A 17,477-nucleotide genomic window follows, 5' to 3' on the forward strand; every position below is an offset into this window, starting at 1 on the left:
CGTGTGTGTACGAGGTGTACGGAGCAGAGCCGCGTGTGTACGAGGTGTACGGAGCGGAGCCGCGTGTGTACGAGGTGTACGGAGCGGAGCCGTGTGTGTACGAGGTGTACGGAGCGGAGCCGTGTGTGTACGAGGTGTACGGAGCAGAGCCGCGTGTGTACGAGGTGTACGGAGCGGAGCCGCGTGTGTACGAGGTGTACGGAGCGGAGCCGTGTGTGTACGAGGTGTACGGAGCAGAGCCGTGTGTGTACGAGCTGTACGGAGCGGAGCCGTGTGTGTACGAGGTGTACGGAGCAGAGCCGTGTGTGTACGAGGTGTACGGAGCGGAGCCGCGTGTGTACGAGGTGTACGGAGCAGAGCCGTGTGTGTACGAGGTGTACGGAGCGGAGCCGTGTGTGTACGAGGTGTACGGAGCAGAGCCGTGTGTGTACGAGCTGTACGGAGCGGAGCCGCGTGTGTACGAGGTGTACGGAGCGGAGCCGCGTGTGTACGAGGTGTACGGAGCGGAGCCGTGTGTGTACGAGGTGTACGGAGCGGAGCCGCGTGTGTACGAGGTGTACGGAGCAGAGCCGCGTGTGTACGAGGTGTACGGAGCAGATCCGCGTGTGTACGAGGTGTACGGAGCGGAGACGCGTGTGTACGAGGTGTACGGAGCAGAGCCGCGTGTGTACGAGGTGTACGGAGCGGAGCCGTGTGTGTACGAGGTGTACGGAGCAGAGCCGAATGTGTACGAGGTGTACAGAGCGGAGCCGCGTGTGTACGAGGTGTACGGAGCGGAGCCATGTGTGTATGAGGTGTACGGAGCAGAGCCGTGTGTGTACGAGGTGTACGGAGCGGAGCCATGTGTGTATGAGGTGTACGGAGCAGAGCCGTGTGTGTACGAGGTGTACGGAGCGGAGCCGAATGTGTACGAGGTGTACAGAGCGGAGCCGTGTGTCTGCGAGGTGTACGGAGCGGAGCCGCGTGTGTACGAGGTGTTAGGAGCGGAGCCATGTGTGTATGAGGTGTACGGAGCAGAGCCGTGTGTGTACGAGGTGTACGGAGCAGAGCCACGTGTGTATGAGGTGTACGGAGCAGAGCCGTGTGTGTACGAGGTGAACGGAGCGGAGCCGCGTGTGTACGAGGTGTACGGAGCAGAGCCGTGTGTGTACGAGGTGTACGGAGCGGAGCCGCGTGTGTACGAGGTGTACGGAGCAGAGCCGCGTGTGTACGAGGTGTACGGAGCGGAGCCGCGTGTGTACGAGGTGTACGGAGCAGAGCCGTGTGTGTACGAGGTGTACGGAGCGGAGCCGCGTGTGTACGAGGTGTACGGAGCAGAGCCGCGTGTGTACGAGGTGTACGGAGCGGAGCCGTGTGTGTACGAGGTGTACGGAGCAGAGCCATGTGTGTACGAGGTGTACGGAGCGGAGCCGAATGTGTACGAGGTGTACAGAGCGGAGCCGCGTGTGTACGAGGTGTACGGAGCGGAGCCATGTGTGTATGAGGTGTACGGAGCAGAGCCGTGTGTGTACGAGGTGTACGGAGCGGAGCCATGTGTGTATGAGGTGTACGGAGCAGAGCCGTGTGTGTACGAGGTGTACGGAGCGGAGCCGAATGTGTACGAGGTGTACAGAGCGGAGCCGCGTGTCTGCGAGGTGTACGGAGCGGAGCCGCGTGTGTACGAGGTGTACGGAGCGGAGCCATGTGTGTATGAGGTGTACGGAGCAGAGCCGTGTGTGTACGAGGTGTACGGAGCGGAGCCATGTGTGTACGAGGTGTACGGAGCAGAGCCGTGTGTGTACGAGGTGAACGGAGCGGAGCCGAATGTGTACGAGGTGTACAGAGCGGAGCCGTGTGTCTGCGAGGTGTACGGAGCGGAGCCGCGTGTGTACGAGGTGTACGGAGCGGAGCCGTGTGTGTACGAGGTGTACGGAGCGGAGCCGCGTGTGTACGAGGTGTACGGAGCGGAGCCGCGTGTGTACGAGGTGTACGGAGCGAAGCCGCGTGTGTACGAGGTGTACGGAGCCGAGCCGCGTGTGTACGAGGTGTACGGAGCGGAGCCGCGTGTGTACGAGGTGTACGGAGCAGAGCCGTGTGTGTACGAGGTGTACGGAGCGGAGCCGCGTGTGTACGAGGTGTACGGAGCAGAGCCGCGTGTGTACGAGGTGTACGGAGCGGAGCCGCGTGTGTACGAGGTGTACGGAGCAGAGCCGTGTGTGTATGAGGTGTACGGAGCGGAGCCGCGTGTGTACGAGGTGTACGGAGCGGAGCCGAATGTGTACGAGGTGTACAGAGCGGAGCCGTGTGTCTGCGAGGTGTACGGAGCGGAACCACGTGTGTACGAGGTGTACGGAGCGGAGCCATGTGTGTATGAGGTGTACGGAGCAGAGCCGTGTGTGTACGAGGTGTACGGAGCGGAGCCGAATGTGTACGAGGTGTACAGAGCGGAGCCGTGTGTCTGCGAGGTGTACGGAGCGGAACCACGTGTGTACGAGGTGTACGGAGCGGAGCCATGTGTGTATGAGGTGTACGGAGCAGAGCCGTGTGTGTACGAGGTGTACGGAGCGGAGCCGCGTGTGTACGAGGTGTACGGAGCGGAGCCATGTGTGTATGAGGTGTACGGAGCAGAGCCGTGTGTGTACGAGGTGAACGGAGCGGAGCCGAATGTGTACGAGGTGTACAGAGCGGAGCCGTGTGTCTGCGAGGTGTACGGAGCGGAGCCGCGTGTGTACGAGGTGTACGGAGCGGAGCCATGTGTGTATGAGGTGTACGGAGCAGAGCCGTGTGTGTACGAGGTGTACGGAGCGGAGCCGCGTGTGTACGAGGTGTACGGAGCGGAGCCATGTGTGTAAGAGGTGTACGAAGCAGAGCCGTGTGTGTACGAGGTGAACGGAGCGGAGCCGAATGTGTACGAGGTGTACAGAGCGGAGCCGTGTGTCTGCGAGGTGTACGGAGCGGAGCCGCGTGTGTACGAGGTGTACGGAGCGGAGCCGTGTGTGTACGAGGTGTACGGAGCGGAGCCGTGTGTGTACGAGGTGTACGGAGCGGAGCCGTGTGTGTACGAGGTGTACGGAGCGGAGCCGCATGTGTACGAGGTGTACGGAGCGGAGCCGTGTGTGTGCGAGGTGTACGGAGCGGAGCCGCGTGTGTGCGAGGTGTACGGAGCGGAGCCGCGTGTGTACGAGGTGTACGGAGCGGAGCCGCGTGTGTACGAGGTGTACGGAGCGGAGCCGCGTGTGTACGAGGTGTACGGAGCGGAGCCGCGTGTGTACGAGGTGTACGGAGCGGAGCCGTGTGTGTACGAGGTGTACGGAGCGGAGCCGCGTGTGTATGAGGTGTACGGAGCGGAGCCGCGTGTGTACGAGGTGTACGGAGCGGAGCCATGTGTGTACGAGGTGTACGGAGCGGAGCCGTGTGTGTACGAGGTGTACGGAGCGGAGCCGCGTGTGTACGAGGTGTACGGAGAGGAGCCGCATGTGTACGAGGTGTACGGAGAGGAGCCGTGTGTGTATGAGGTGTACGGAGCGGAGCCGCGTGTGTACGAGGTGTACGGAGCGGAGCCGTGTGTGTACGAGGTGTACGGAGCGGAGCCAAGTGTGTACGAGGTGTACGGAGCGGAGCCGCGTGTGTACGAGGTGTACGGAGAGGAGCCGCATGTGTACTAGGTGTACGGAGAGGAGCCGCGTGTGTACGAGGTGTACGGAGCGGAGCCGCGTGTGTACGAGGTGTACGGAGCGGAGCCGTGTGTGTACGAGGTGTACGGAGCGGAGCCGCGTGTGTACGAGGTGTACGGAGCAGAGCCGCGTGTGTACGAGGTGTACGGAGCGGAGCCGTGTGTGTACGAGGTGTACGGAGCAGAGCCGTGTGTGTACGAGGTGTACGGAGCGGAGCCGCGTGTGTACGAGGTGTACGGAGCGGAGCCGTGTGTATGAGGTGTACGGAGCAGAGCCGTGTGTGTACGAGGTGTACGGAGCGGAGCCGAATGTGTACGAGGTGTACAGAGCGGAGCCGTGTGTCTGCGAGGTGTACGGAGCGGAACCACGTGTGTACGAGGTGTACGGAGCGGAGCCATGTGTGTATGAGGTGTACGGAGCAGAGCCGTGTGTGTACGAGGTGTACGGAGCGGAGCCGCGTGTGTACGAGGTGTACGGAGCGGAGCCATGTGTGTATGAGGTGTACGGAGCAGAGCCGTGTGTGTACGAGGTGAACGGAGCGGAGCCGAATGTGTACGAGGTGTACAGAGCGGAGCCGTGTGTCTGCGAGGTGTACGGAGCGGAGCCGCGTGTGTACGAGGTGTACGGAGCGGAGCCGTGTGTGTACGAGGTGTACGGAGCAGAGCCGTGTGTGTACGAGGTGTACGGAGCGGAGCCGTGTGTGTACGAGGTGTACGGAGCGGAGCCGCATGTGTACGAGGTGTACGGAGCGGAGCCGTGTGTGTGCGAGGTGTACGGAGCGGAGCCGCGTGTGTACGAGGTGTACGGAGCGGAGCCGCGTGTGTACGAGGTGTACGGAGCGGAGCCGCGTGTGTACGAGGTGTACGGAGCGGAGCCGCGTGTGTACGAGGTGTACGGAGCGGAGCCGTGTGTGTACGAGGTGTACGGAGCGGAGCCGCGTGTGTATGAGGTGTACGGAGCGGAGCCGCGTGTGTACGAGGTGTACGGAGCGGAGCCATGTGTGTACGAGGTGTACGGAGCGGAGCCGTGTGTGTACGAGGTGTACGGAGCGGAGCCGCGTGTGTACGAGGTGTACGGAGAGGAGCCGCATGTGTACGAGGTGTACGGAGAGGAGCCGTGTGTGTATGAGGTGTACGGAGCGGAGCCGCGTGTGTACGAGGTGTACGGAGCGGAGCCGTGTGTGTACGAGGTGTACGGAGCGGAGCCAAGTGTGTACGAGGTGTACGGAGCGGAGCCGCGTGTGTACGAGGTGTACGGAGAGGAGCCGCATGTGTACGAGGTGTACGGAGAGGAGCCGTGTGTGTATGAGGTGTACGGAGAGGAGCCGTGTGTGTATGAGGTGGACGGAGCGGAGCCGTGTGTGTACGAGGTGGACGGAGCGGAGCCGTGTGTGTACGAGGTGTACGGAGCGGAGCCGTGTGTGTGCGAGGTGTACGGAGTGGAGCTGTGTGTGTACGAGGTGTACTCCCAGCTTCGGTCGCAGACGCCTCTGTGTATGCTGTATACACCCGTATACCCCAGCTTCGATCACAGACCCGTGTGTATACTGTATACACCTGTATACCCCCAGCTTTGGTCACAGACCCCCTGTGTACGCTGTATAGACTTGTATACCCCCAGCTTCGGGCATAGACCCCTCCGTGTATGCTGTATACACCCGTATACCCCCAGCTTCAGGCATAGAACCCTCCATGTATGCTGTATACACCCGTATACCCCAGCTTCGGTCGCAGACCCCTGTGTACTCTGTATACACCCGTATACCCCCATCTTCGGGCACAGACCCCTGTGTATGCTGTATACACCCGTATACCCCCAGCTTCGGTCGCAGACCCCTGTGTACTCTGTATACACCCGTATACCCCCAGCTTCGGTCACAGACCCCTGTGTACTCTGTATACACCCGTATACCCCCATCTTCGGGCACAGACCCCTGTGTATGCTGTATACACCCGTATACCCCCGAGCTTCGGTCACAGACCCCTGTGTATGCTGTATACACCCGTATACCCCCAGCTTCGGTCGCAGACCCCTGTGTACTCTGTATACACCCGTATACCCCCAGCTTCTGTCACAGACCCCCCTGTGTACGCTGTATACACCCGTATACCCCCAGCTTCGGTCACAGACCCTGCATCTCTCACACTGTAGAACTGACGCCGGACACACACGGTACAACTGCGGTCGTCGGTCTCTCATCTCTCGCACTTATACTGATAACATAAGATGGAGTCAGACGAACCCTCCTACAAAACGTGAGAACAAAGTCATTACTACAGGACTGTGTGAGAAAGGGATTTATTCTACAAGAAACGCTGGGGCCACAAATGAGAGTAACATAATGTCGTTCATCTTCTCTTTCACCATAGATATTGGCAGTGAGGGCGACTTCCACTTTGCTGCAATGTGGATTTTAGTGGCCATACATAAGTAGTTTACTAGCTTCTGAAAGCTTTCTGGAAGCCGGGAAGGCCTGGTTCCCAGTAAAAGGGTAGAAGGTTCCAGATCAACCGGTCCACCATACATCTGTGCTATCAGACACTTCACCTTCTCCCAAAGCCCAGAAACCACCGTACAAGACCACCAAATATGTCTCATGTCACCAGATATTCCACAGCCCCTAAAACAGTCTCCCGAGATTTTAGGAAAAATGCTGTGAGTTTTTTCCGGTACATAATAGACTCTGTGCAATAGTTTTAAGGAGGTCTCCACAAGGGAAGTCTGGTGACTACCTTCTGATATGGCGTCATAGCTATGATACCATTCATCAATTGACTGTTCAAACCCCAAATCCTCCTCCCACTGTAACATATACTTCAATTTTTTATCATCTTGTGGAGAATGTATAGCATAGTAGATCAATGAGATCGTTCCCCTGCCCAAAGGGTCATTTAGACATTTATTTTCAAAACTGGTTGCCCTGAGAGTAGTACCGCTCGGGAGGATCTGCTTTGCAAAGTGGAAGATCTGGTTCAGTCGCATTACCTCCCTAACTAGAGGGTCAAATGTTTGAACAAATTCCTGCCTGTCAAGTAAGATATTAAATGGGGAACACAAATGTTTAAGTATATGAATACCTTTCAGCTTCCACCAAGAAATCATTTGTGGCTCAAGGCCTGGCGGGAACATGGGGTTGTGTAATATAGCTGTCAGGGGAGAAGGGCTTGATTGTAAGTTATATTTAAACCGGACTTTCCTCCAAAGAAGCAACGAGTGGACTGTAAAAGGAGCCACATTCATTAACCCCCCGTGGAAGTCGGTCTGTGGTCCACATTAGGCCTGATAAAGAGAATGGTTTGGAGAGAAATGATTCCAGAATAACCCATCTCGGACTATTGGGATATGAACACGCACTTATTAATGGAGCAATCTGTGCCGACTTGTAATAAAGTGTAAAATTAGGGAGGGATAAACCCCCTTCTTTTCTGTGACGGAACATACGTTTTTGCACAATTCTGGGTTGTTTTCCTGGCCAGAGAAACTTAGACATCATATAGTGTAAATGAGGGAACGTTCTGGCTGGTACCATAATTGGGAGGGACCTAAATAGATATAAGAAGCGAGGCAGTGACACCATTTTTAATGCATGTATTCTGCCGAGCCAGGATAACTTTGAGGAAGCCCATCTATCCAGGTCCCTCTGAAAGTTTTGGATCAGTGGAGTGTAATTCCACCTAAACAGAGGTGACCTGTTGGCTGTTAAGTTGATACCCAGATATGTTAGATAATGTTCTTTGTGTATAAACCCAAAATGGGAGGCTATATTAGTTTGCTCTTAGGAAAATTTACAAATAATGCTTCGGGTTTATCAATGTTAATCTTCAACCCTGAGATCTTCTCAAATTTGTGAAGGAGGGAAAACAAGTGAGGGAGTGTAGTGTGGGGACTTATTAATGTTAGCAGGAGATCATCCGCAAAGAGGCTGACTTTATATTGGTCTCCCATATTCTCAGGGCCCAGGATATTCTGATCTCTCCTTATTGCTTCCACAATGGGTTCCATTGCAAGTGTAAAAAGATCCGGAGATAGAGGACAGCCCTGCCTGGTACCCTCTGAATATTAATTGGAGGGGGATGTGGTGACGGGAGTTTTACATAAGCGATAGGGCTATCATATAACAATTGGAGGCACTTTATAAGTTTAGGGGAGAATCCGACTTCCGATAGAACCGTAAAGAGATACGTCCAGGACGCCGAATCGAAAGCCTTCTCAGTATCTAATGCAAGCAGGAGAAGTCGCTTTGGTTGTAGGTTAGTTGTATGAATAATATTTGACGCTCTCCTAATATTATCTGGGGCCTGTCGCGCTGGTATAAAACCAACCTGACCCCGATGGATGAGGTGAGGGAGGATTTTATTGGTCCTGTCACAATGGATGTAAAGATTTTGAAGTCAATGTATAAGAGGGATATAGGTCTATAATTTGTGGTGAGATGATCTTTCTTAGGATTAGGGATTACGGTTACATGCGCCACGTAGAGCTCAGGGGGCAGCTGTGAGCCATTTAGTAGTGAATTACAGAGGTTTTTATATGTGGTGTCAGCACATCGCTGCATTTTTTATAATATATTGCTGTAAGACCATCCGGCCTCGGGGACTTTCCTCTTTTTAGTTTTTTGAGTGTTGAAACTATTTCCTCCTCAGAGATGTGTAAATGGAGTTGTTGTGCCGCGGACTCAGTCAGGTTAGGTAGATGTAGGGTGTGAAGGAATGACTCCAGTAGTGAGGGGGGGGGTGATTGTGGGGGGAATACAAACTCTGGGGGTATTCATTATAAGTGCTATACATGACATCGGGGTGGGCTGAGATCTGACCCTTAGGGTCTTTTATAGAGGAGATTATATGCAGTGACTCTCTCATTCTGAGCTTACGAGCGGCATCTTATTAGGCTTATTGGCATGGTGATAAAACGCGGCTTTACTCCAAGTTAGCGCCTCTCCGTTCTGGTGGTGAGAATGGCGTCTAATTGTCATTTCATATCTTGTATTTGTGTAGATAAGTATAGGGGTGAAGAGCGCTGATTGGCCAATTCTAACTCCTGCAGTTTCTCCTCCAGTCTGGGCTGTAATTCAGACCTTTCTTCTTCCTGTCGGCCGATAACTTAATCACAGAACCAGGAATAGATTTTCTGTGCGCGAGTCACATTGCTCCAAGTGAGGCCTCCTCCGCTGTGTGAGTTTAGGGGAAATTTGTTATATCTTCTCTTATAGCGGTTACATTAGAGATTTGGGCATTTTAGCTCCTGGTGTGGAGTCGATAGCACAATCATATGCCGCCATATAGTAGACGGCCTGTAACCGGTGAGAATTCCCTCATGTGTGGGGTCTATTTCCCTCCAGAGAAATCACACGTTACATTCCACACATAACACTGTGTAGAGAAGGCGGCGCGGGGTAATTGTGCCAGTAGTGAGGGGCGAATAATGGCGGGAATGTCACTGACTGAGGAGAAGGCTCCATGGAGGTCTGCACTCCGGAGATCATGTGACCCCTGACTCCTCCCCTCCTGTGACCTCATCACAGGTCCTGTGCACAGAGCAGCCATATATGTGGAGTGCGGCTCTGCAGGTTAGTGATGGGCAGTCCGGCTCTTCTGGCTCCTTTCCCCACTTTTCTCCCTCCTGTCCCTTCACTATAAAGCCTGGGCCTCATTATACAGCTGTACAGGGGTCTAGTGAAGGCTTTTTAGCCCTTTCCTCAGACTGTAGCTCCTGGGAACAGGCCCTCACTCCTGTCCCTTCACTATAAAGCCTGGGCCTCATTATACAGCTGTACAGGGGTCTAGTGAAGGCTTTTTAGCCCTTTCCTCAGACTGTAGCTCCTGGGCACAGGCCCTAACTCCTGTCCCTTCACTATAAAGCCTGGGCCTCATTATACAGCTGTACAGGGCTCTAGTGAAGGCTTTTTAGCCCTTTCCTCAGACTGTAGCTCCTGGGAACAGGCCCTCACTCCTGTCCCTTCACTATAAAGCCTGGGCCTCATTATACAGCTGTACAGGGGTCTAGTGAAGGCTTTTTAGCCCTTTCCTCAGACTGTAGCTCCTGGGAACAGGCCCTCACTCCTGTCCCTTCACTATAAAGCCTGGGCCTCACTATACAGCTGTAGAGGGGTCTAGTGAAGGCTTTTTAGCCCTTTCCTCAGACTGTAGCTCCTGGGCACAGGCCCTCACTCCTGTCCCTTCTCTATAAAGCCTGGGCCTCATTATACAGCACAATTTGGGAATCAAAATTTTTTTCAGTTAGGAAATTATAAGGGTTAAAAGTTGACCAGCGATTTCTCATTTTTACAACACCATTTTATTTTTACGGCCCACATCACATTTGAAGCCACTCTGAGGGGTCTATATGATAGAAAATACCCAAAAGTGACACCATTCTAAAAACTGCACCCCTCAAGGTGCTCAAAACCACATTCAAGAAGTTTATTAACCCTTCAGGTGCGTCACAGGAATTTATTGAATATTTAAAAAAAAAAAGAACATTTAACTTTTTTTCACAAAAAAAATACTTCAGGTCCATTTTTTTTATTTTACCAAAGGTAACAGGAGAAATTGGACTGGAAAAGTTATTGTGCAATTTGTCCTGAGTACGCTGATACCTGATATGTGGGGGGAACCACTGTTTCGACGCATGGCAGAGCTCAGAAGGGAAGGAGCGCCGTTTGACTTTTACAGTGCAAAATTGGCTGGAATTGAGATCGGACGTCATGTCACGTTTGGAGAGCCCCTGATGTACCTAAACAGAGGAAACCCCCCACAAGTGACCCCATTTTGGAAACTACACCCGCCAAGAAGCGTATCTATGTGGTGAGCACTTTGAACCCCCAAGGGCTTCACTGAAGTTTATAAAGTACAGCCGTACAATTAATCATATTTTTTCCACAAAAATGATCTTTTTACTCCAATTTTTATTTTCCCAAGAGCAACAGGACCCTAAAAGTTATTGTGCAATTTGTCTTGAGTACGCTGATACCCCATATGTGGGGGTAAACCACTATTTGGGCGCATGGCAGAGCTCGGAAGGGAAGCAGCGCCATTTGACCTTTTTGGCTAGAATTGAGATCGGACGCCATGTTGCATTTGGAGAGCACCTGATGTACCAAAACAGTGGAAACCCCCCTATTCTAACTCCAATCCTAACCCCAACACACCCCTAACCCTAATCTCAGCCCTAACCCTAGCCCTAATGGGAAAATGGAAATATTTTTCTTTTATTTTATTATTTTTCCCTTACTAAGGGGGTGATAACGGGGGGTTTGATTTACTATTTATGGCGGTTTTTATGTTTGGCGGCTGTCACACGCTTAAAGACGCTTTTTATTGTAAAAATTGTTTATGCATCACCACATATTGAGAGCTATAATTTTTCCATATTTTGACCCACTGAGTCATGTGAGGTCTTATGTTTTGCGGGACGAGTTGACGTTTTTATTGGTACCATTTTCGGGCACGTGACATTTTTTGATCGCTTTTTATTCCGATTTTTGGGACACAGAATTAACAAAAACCAGCGTTTCATGAATTTCTTTTGGGGGGTGCGTTTGCACCGTTCCGCGTGCTGTAAAATTGATAAAGCAGTTTTATTCCTCGGGTCAGTACGGTTACAGCGATACCTCATTTATCTCTTTTTTTATGTTTTGGCGCTTTTATGCACTGAAAACAATTTTATATAAAAAATAATTATTCTGTGAGCTATAACTTTTTAATTTTTTTGCGGATGATGCTGTATGGCAGCTCGTTTTTTGCGGGACAAGATGACGTTTTCAGCGGTACCATGGATATTTATATCCGTCTTTTTGATCGCGCGTTATTGCACTTTTTGTTCGGCGGTATGATGATAAAGCATTATTTTTTGCTTCATTTGTTATTTTTATTTAAGAGGTTCAACAAAGAGGTTAATTAGTGGGACAGTTTTATAGGGCGGATCGTTACGGATGCAGCGTTACCAAATATGTGTACTTTTATTTATTTATTTTTTTTCAAAAAATGAATTTATTAGGGAATATATGTATATATATTTTTTAAATTTATTTAGTGATTTTTTTATAAATTATTTTTAAACTTTTTTTTTTTTTTTTTTTACTTTATTACTTTGTCCCAGGGGGGACATAAATGTCATGTGACAGATCGCTGATCTGTCACATCACAGATCGTTGTGAGAGATCAGCGATCTGTCACAGGCAGTGCTGCAGTCTTCCTCATGCTGGTGCTTTGCAGGCATGAGGAAGCCGCCTCCCTGCAGGCCCCCGAAGGTCCCCGCCGCCATTTTGGATTCGGGGACCTGCAGGGAAGGAGCCCCACGCAGCAGTGCTGCACATCGCGCTGCTGTGGGGGTCTCAGGGAAGCACGGAGGGAGCCTCCTCCCTGCCGATGCTTCCCTAAACCCCCGATACACTGCGATCGTGTTTGATCGCAGTGTGCCAGGAGTTAACGTGTCGGGGCAGTTCGTGACCGCCCCTGACACATAGTGTTGGGTGTCAGCTGTGATAATCAGCTGACACCCGGCCTCGATCAGCTGCGTTCCCCCCGTGAGTGCAGCTGATCGCGCAGACGTACTATCCCGTCCTTGGGACTTAGGTCCCAGGTCACATGGACGGAATAGTACGTCTAATGTAGGAAAGGTGTTAATATCGGCTTTTTCTGGAGTTTTTCTTGTAATATGGGAAAGCCTCAGGCCAGAAATAAACCCCATAAATCACTGTACATGGAGACTTTGGGATCAGATCATTTCTGTCCGTTGTGTTTGTGGAAACTAAAAATTTTTTCTAAAAGCCTCAAACTTCTGTGTGTGACTCAGAGCTGAGATCTAACGTGATAGAAGATTCCAGTGCGGGGAAGACGGGAAACCTTCATATAGACGGCCGGTGGGGATGGAGGCAGTGACCGACTCTGGCCAAATCTGTCTCTAGAGCCACAGTAGGAGATGAAGATGTCGTCCTCATCATGAAGGAGTTATTTCTCATGTCGCGTGTAATGAATATCTCCTGCAGTATTGCTAATGCCGATTCCAGTGTCGGTAATGAGACGAGAATTAGCGTTATGGAAGATGAGTCTATGAGGAACGTGTTCAGCTGCCGACTCCGAGGAGGAAACTGCTTGTTGTCTGTGGCCTAAATATATAGGTTTTATTAGTAGATGTCAGGGGAGAAAACTAAACCCTGTAAGATAATAAATCTCCTCCTATGTTTCCCTTATTATCTCCAGTAAGTGTATTATTACACAGGATTCTTATGATGTTACATCGGATCATCTTCTTCTCATTCAGGTCTCTACAATATCGGATCCTCTCAGTGAAGATCTTCTACAGAAGAGAATTTTCCTGATTTACCCATCAAGGATGGATATGGACAGAGACAAGATGGCGGAGAGGATGTTACATCTCACCCTAGAGATCCTCTTCCATCTCACTGGAGAGGTGAGAGATTCTGATGACGTCACATTACATCATTCTTATCTATGGGAATAATAGATGGACAGAACTGGAGAGGTGACGACTCTGGAAATGTCTGTAGTGAGATTTATTAATGTCTCTCCATAACCAGGATTACACAGTGGTGAAGAAGACCTCTAGTGATCGCTGTCAGGACCCTGTGTCTGAGGGATGTGGAAGACCCCTGAGCCCAATCACGGGGCCTCCACCTCACCCCCTGATCCATGAGGACATCAATGACCAGAAGATCCTAGAACTCATCTACAAGATGATTGAGCTGCTGACTGGAGAGGTGACACTGCTGGGAATGCTGGGACATTATACAGTAACACTATGAAGGGATCGGGGGGATGACGGTATCATTGTATGTGTCAGGTTCCTATAAGGTGTCAGGATGTCGCTGTCTATTTCTCCATGGAGCAGTGGGAGTATTTAGAAGGACACAGAGATCTCTACAAGGACATCATAATGGAGGTTCCCCAGCCCCTCACATCACCAGGTAATAGACAGGACTAAATACACACGGCCTATAATTATCAGTATGTAGAGAATGAATTCAGTCCCTGTATGTGTTTCCTCCAGATCTATCCAGTAAGAGGACAACACCAGAGAGATGTCCCCGTCCTCTTCTTCCACAGGACTGTAACCAAGAAGATCCCAGTGCTCCTCAGGATCCTCAGGTAGATGGAGAGAAGGTGTCAGGAGATCTCCCCTATGATGTGTAGACGGCTGTGAAGGTCTTGTGCTCAGTCTTGTTTTATCCCCCAGTATTATATGTTTTATACTTGTGTAATGAGAACGGTGGAGATGGCAGGATTAGAGCCGATCATAGATGGGACTTCTCCATCTGTCGGTGACTTTTACAATATTTGTTTCAGGGTGAAGATCTGACCCATATTAATACTACAGAGACATATGTGAGGGGTGATGAGTGGTGTAAAGAGGAGATTCCCACATATGACTACCCAGGTGAGTAGTAACCACTGAATGCAGAGAAGTCACAGATTCCTCTCAGTCACCGGCTGTGGCTGCTTTATCGGTGGTGTAGTCCGGCCATATTACCATGATCACCATTTTGCCTCTAGACCACAACATTCTCCTCCAACCAAAACTGTTCAAATGACTTTGGGCATTGAAAGCCCTTTTCTATAGAACTTACAGCCAATTACATTGTTTTTGATCCTAAGGAATTCAGATTACTGCACAGTCTCTCCTGAAATGGGGAGCAATATTATTTTCTCTAATCTTCTGGTCAGGATCCATAGTAGCTCCAATGGTCCACCATAAATGAGGGCAACTCTGGTTTACTGTTGTGTAATCTGTATTTGTAGTTTTCAGTTAATGAGATTCTCGTGCTCTGGGGCGGGGCTGTGGGTGGGGCTGTGGGTGGGGCTGTGGGCGGGGCTGTGGGTGGGGCTGTGGGTGGGGCTTTATGTGGTGCTCTGATTCCATATTCCTCTGTATTGGCTTATGACAGGTCGCTGACCCCTCACTGACCTGCCCCCATTATTACATAATGCATATAATAACATTGATATTATTGGTGATAATGCCTATAATATTGTGGCTATTGTGAGGCTTAGAAAAAAATTACATCCAGCACAATGTCACCGGTGATGGCGGCGCCTGCGCAGCAGCATCTATATCAACTATATCAAATTTTATTGTTAGGAAGTTATAAGGGTTAAAAGTTGACCAGCGATTTCTCATTTTTACAACAAAATTTACAAAACCATTTTTTAGGGACCACGTCACATTTGAAGTGAGTTTGGGGGTCAATATGACAGAAAATACACAAAAGTGACACCATTCTAAAGAGTGCACCCGTCAAGGAGCTCAAAACCACATTCAAGAAGTTTATTAACCCTTCAGGTGCTTCACAGGAATGAATGGAATGTGGAAGGAAAAAATAAACATTTACTTTTCTTTCACAAAAATTTTCACTTAGACCTAATTATTTTTTACTTTCGCCAGGGTAACAGGAGAAAATGGACGATACATTTTGTTTTGCAATTTCTCCTGAGCATGCCGATACCCCATATGTGGGGGAAATCTGTTGTTAGGGCACGGCAGGGCTCGGAAGGGAAGGAGCGCCATTTGACTTTTTGAATGTAAAATATGCTGTAATAATTAGTGGTTGCCATGTCGTGTTTGGAGAGCCCCTGATGTGCCTAAACAGTAGAAACTCCCAAAAAGGGACCCCATTTTTTAAACTAGACCCCTTAGGGAACTTATCCAGATGTATATTGAGCACCTTGAACCCACAGGTGCTTCACAGACGTTTATAACATGACGCCATGCAAATAAAAAAAAAATAAGATTTTTCACAAATCTTTTTAGCTCCATATTTTGCATTTTCATAAGGGTAACAGGAGAAATTGCTCCATACAATTTGTTGTGCAATTTCTCCTAAGCTCGCCGATACCCCATATGTGGGAGAATACTACTGCTTGGGCGCATGGCAGAACTTGGAAGGGAAGGAGCGCCATATTGGAGAGCAGATTTTGCTGGAATTGTTTGTGGGTGACATGTCACATTGTCAGAGCCCCTGAGGTGCCAGAACAGCATAAGCCCCAAAAGTGACCGCATTTTACCAAATACTTCCCTGAATGAATTCTTCTAGTGGTGTAGTGAGCATACTGACACCACAGCTGTTCCATAGACAATTATACCATTAGGCAGTGAAGAAGAAATAATTACATTTTTACAATTAAAATGTTGTTTTAACCCCAGATTTTACATTGGAAAATAGGTAGATAGGTAAATGGTCACTACACCCAGAGATGAATTCCCTCCTGAAGTGACCCCATTTTGGAAATGACACCCCTCTGGGAATTCATCTATGGATATAGTCACCATTTTCACTACATGGATGATTTCCAGAAACTCATAGAAGTTTCAGAGAAAAAATTGCAAAAATGTCATTGTAGTGCCCAATATATCGTGCCCAGCTTGTGTCTGTGAGGCTGGAAGGACTCCAAGGGTGAACCCACAGGACCGCGACGACGAACCTACCCCCGGGTGAGCAGGCCAGGTGTACCACCCCCTATACAGGGAGCGTTTGGGGCAGGCCCGGAGGAGACTATCGCCGCGGAAGCTGATACCTTGGGGACAACTGGAGGAGTAGACCGTCAGTCACCGGGATGAAATGCAGACAGGACCGTCCGAAGGACACAGGAAGAACGGCTGCAGGGCTAAATAGAGAGGATGACCGGGGCACAGGAGCAGGCAGGGACAGACAGAAGAGGCACACACGGGAGGAGGCAGGAACGGACTGGACCGGCCGGCTCTGGAAGAAAATGCAAAGGCGGTGAGAGTTCAGCTAGTGAAGCAAGGCGATATGCTAAGGCAAGGCTGGGTGCTAGGCAGGATTTAGGTGGACCCGAGAGTCTGTCATGGAATACCATAGACGATCAGGCAGCGATCCAGAGGAGAGGCTGCCTTTTATAGGGACATGAGTTCCGGGTCGGATCAGCAGGGTCATGGGGGCGGAGAGAGAACCGGCTAGCCAGTGCTGAGACCCGGGGTGTGAGCTGCACGTGCGCCCCGGGCAGAGCAGTCAGGCTGACTGCGGCGCAAGAGGCTGGAGTGCCGGCGGGCGCGCGCCCGCTGCAGGGGCGTGCTGGAACGGCGGGCGCGCCCGGAGGCCACGGGCAGCGTGGAGCCAGAGGAGGACGCGTCAGGAGCCGAGCGCGCGGTGGAGGCGGCGAGCGTGGGACCAGCGGGAGCGGGAGCGGTAAGCGTGACAGTACCCCCCTCTTACGCCCCCTCCTCTTAAGGTCGGAAAGGAACTTAGCTAAAATTTGAGGGGCTTGAATGTTCTCCCGGGGCTCCCAAGATCTTTCCTCTGGACCAAAACCCTTCCAGTCAATTAAGAAAAGGGTTTTACCTCTGGACCTTTTCATGGCAAGAATTTCCTTAACCTCAAAAATATCCTGAGCGGAGACGGGCGCGGGGGCACGGCCAGCAGAAGCATGGAACTGATTGAGTACGACCGGTTTCAAGAGGGACACATGGAACGAGTTAGGAATCCGTAGCGAAGCGGGGAGTCTTAACTTGTAGGCAACATCATTGATACGGGCTAAAATCTCAAGAGGACCGATGTACCGCGGGCCCAGTTTATAAGAGGGAATTTTGAGACGGACAAATTTTGAGGATAGCCAAACTTTATCCCCAGGATGGTACAACGGAGAATCTAGGCGTCTTTTGTCGGCATGTCTCTTGAATCTGTCACGTGCTCGTTCAAGTGCGGTTTTGGTCTCCTGCCAGACCCTGGAGAACTCCTCGGTCAGAAGATCGGCCGCCGGCACACCCGAGGCCGGGAGTACCGGCAGAGGTACACCAGGATGTTGCCCGTAGACAATAAAGAAGGGTGATTTGGTGGAGGATTCCCTGGGA

The sequence above is a fragment of the Dendrobates tinctorius genome, unplaced genomic scaffold (assembly GCF_039654945.1).
Source record: "Dendrobates tinctorius isolate UK_male_01 unplaced genomic scaffold, ASM3965494v1 ptg000320l, whole genome shotgun sequence".
Classification (NCBI taxonomy): domain Eukaryota; kingdom Metazoa; phylum Chordata; class Amphibia; order Anura; family Dendrobatidae; genus Dendrobates; species Dendrobates tinctorius.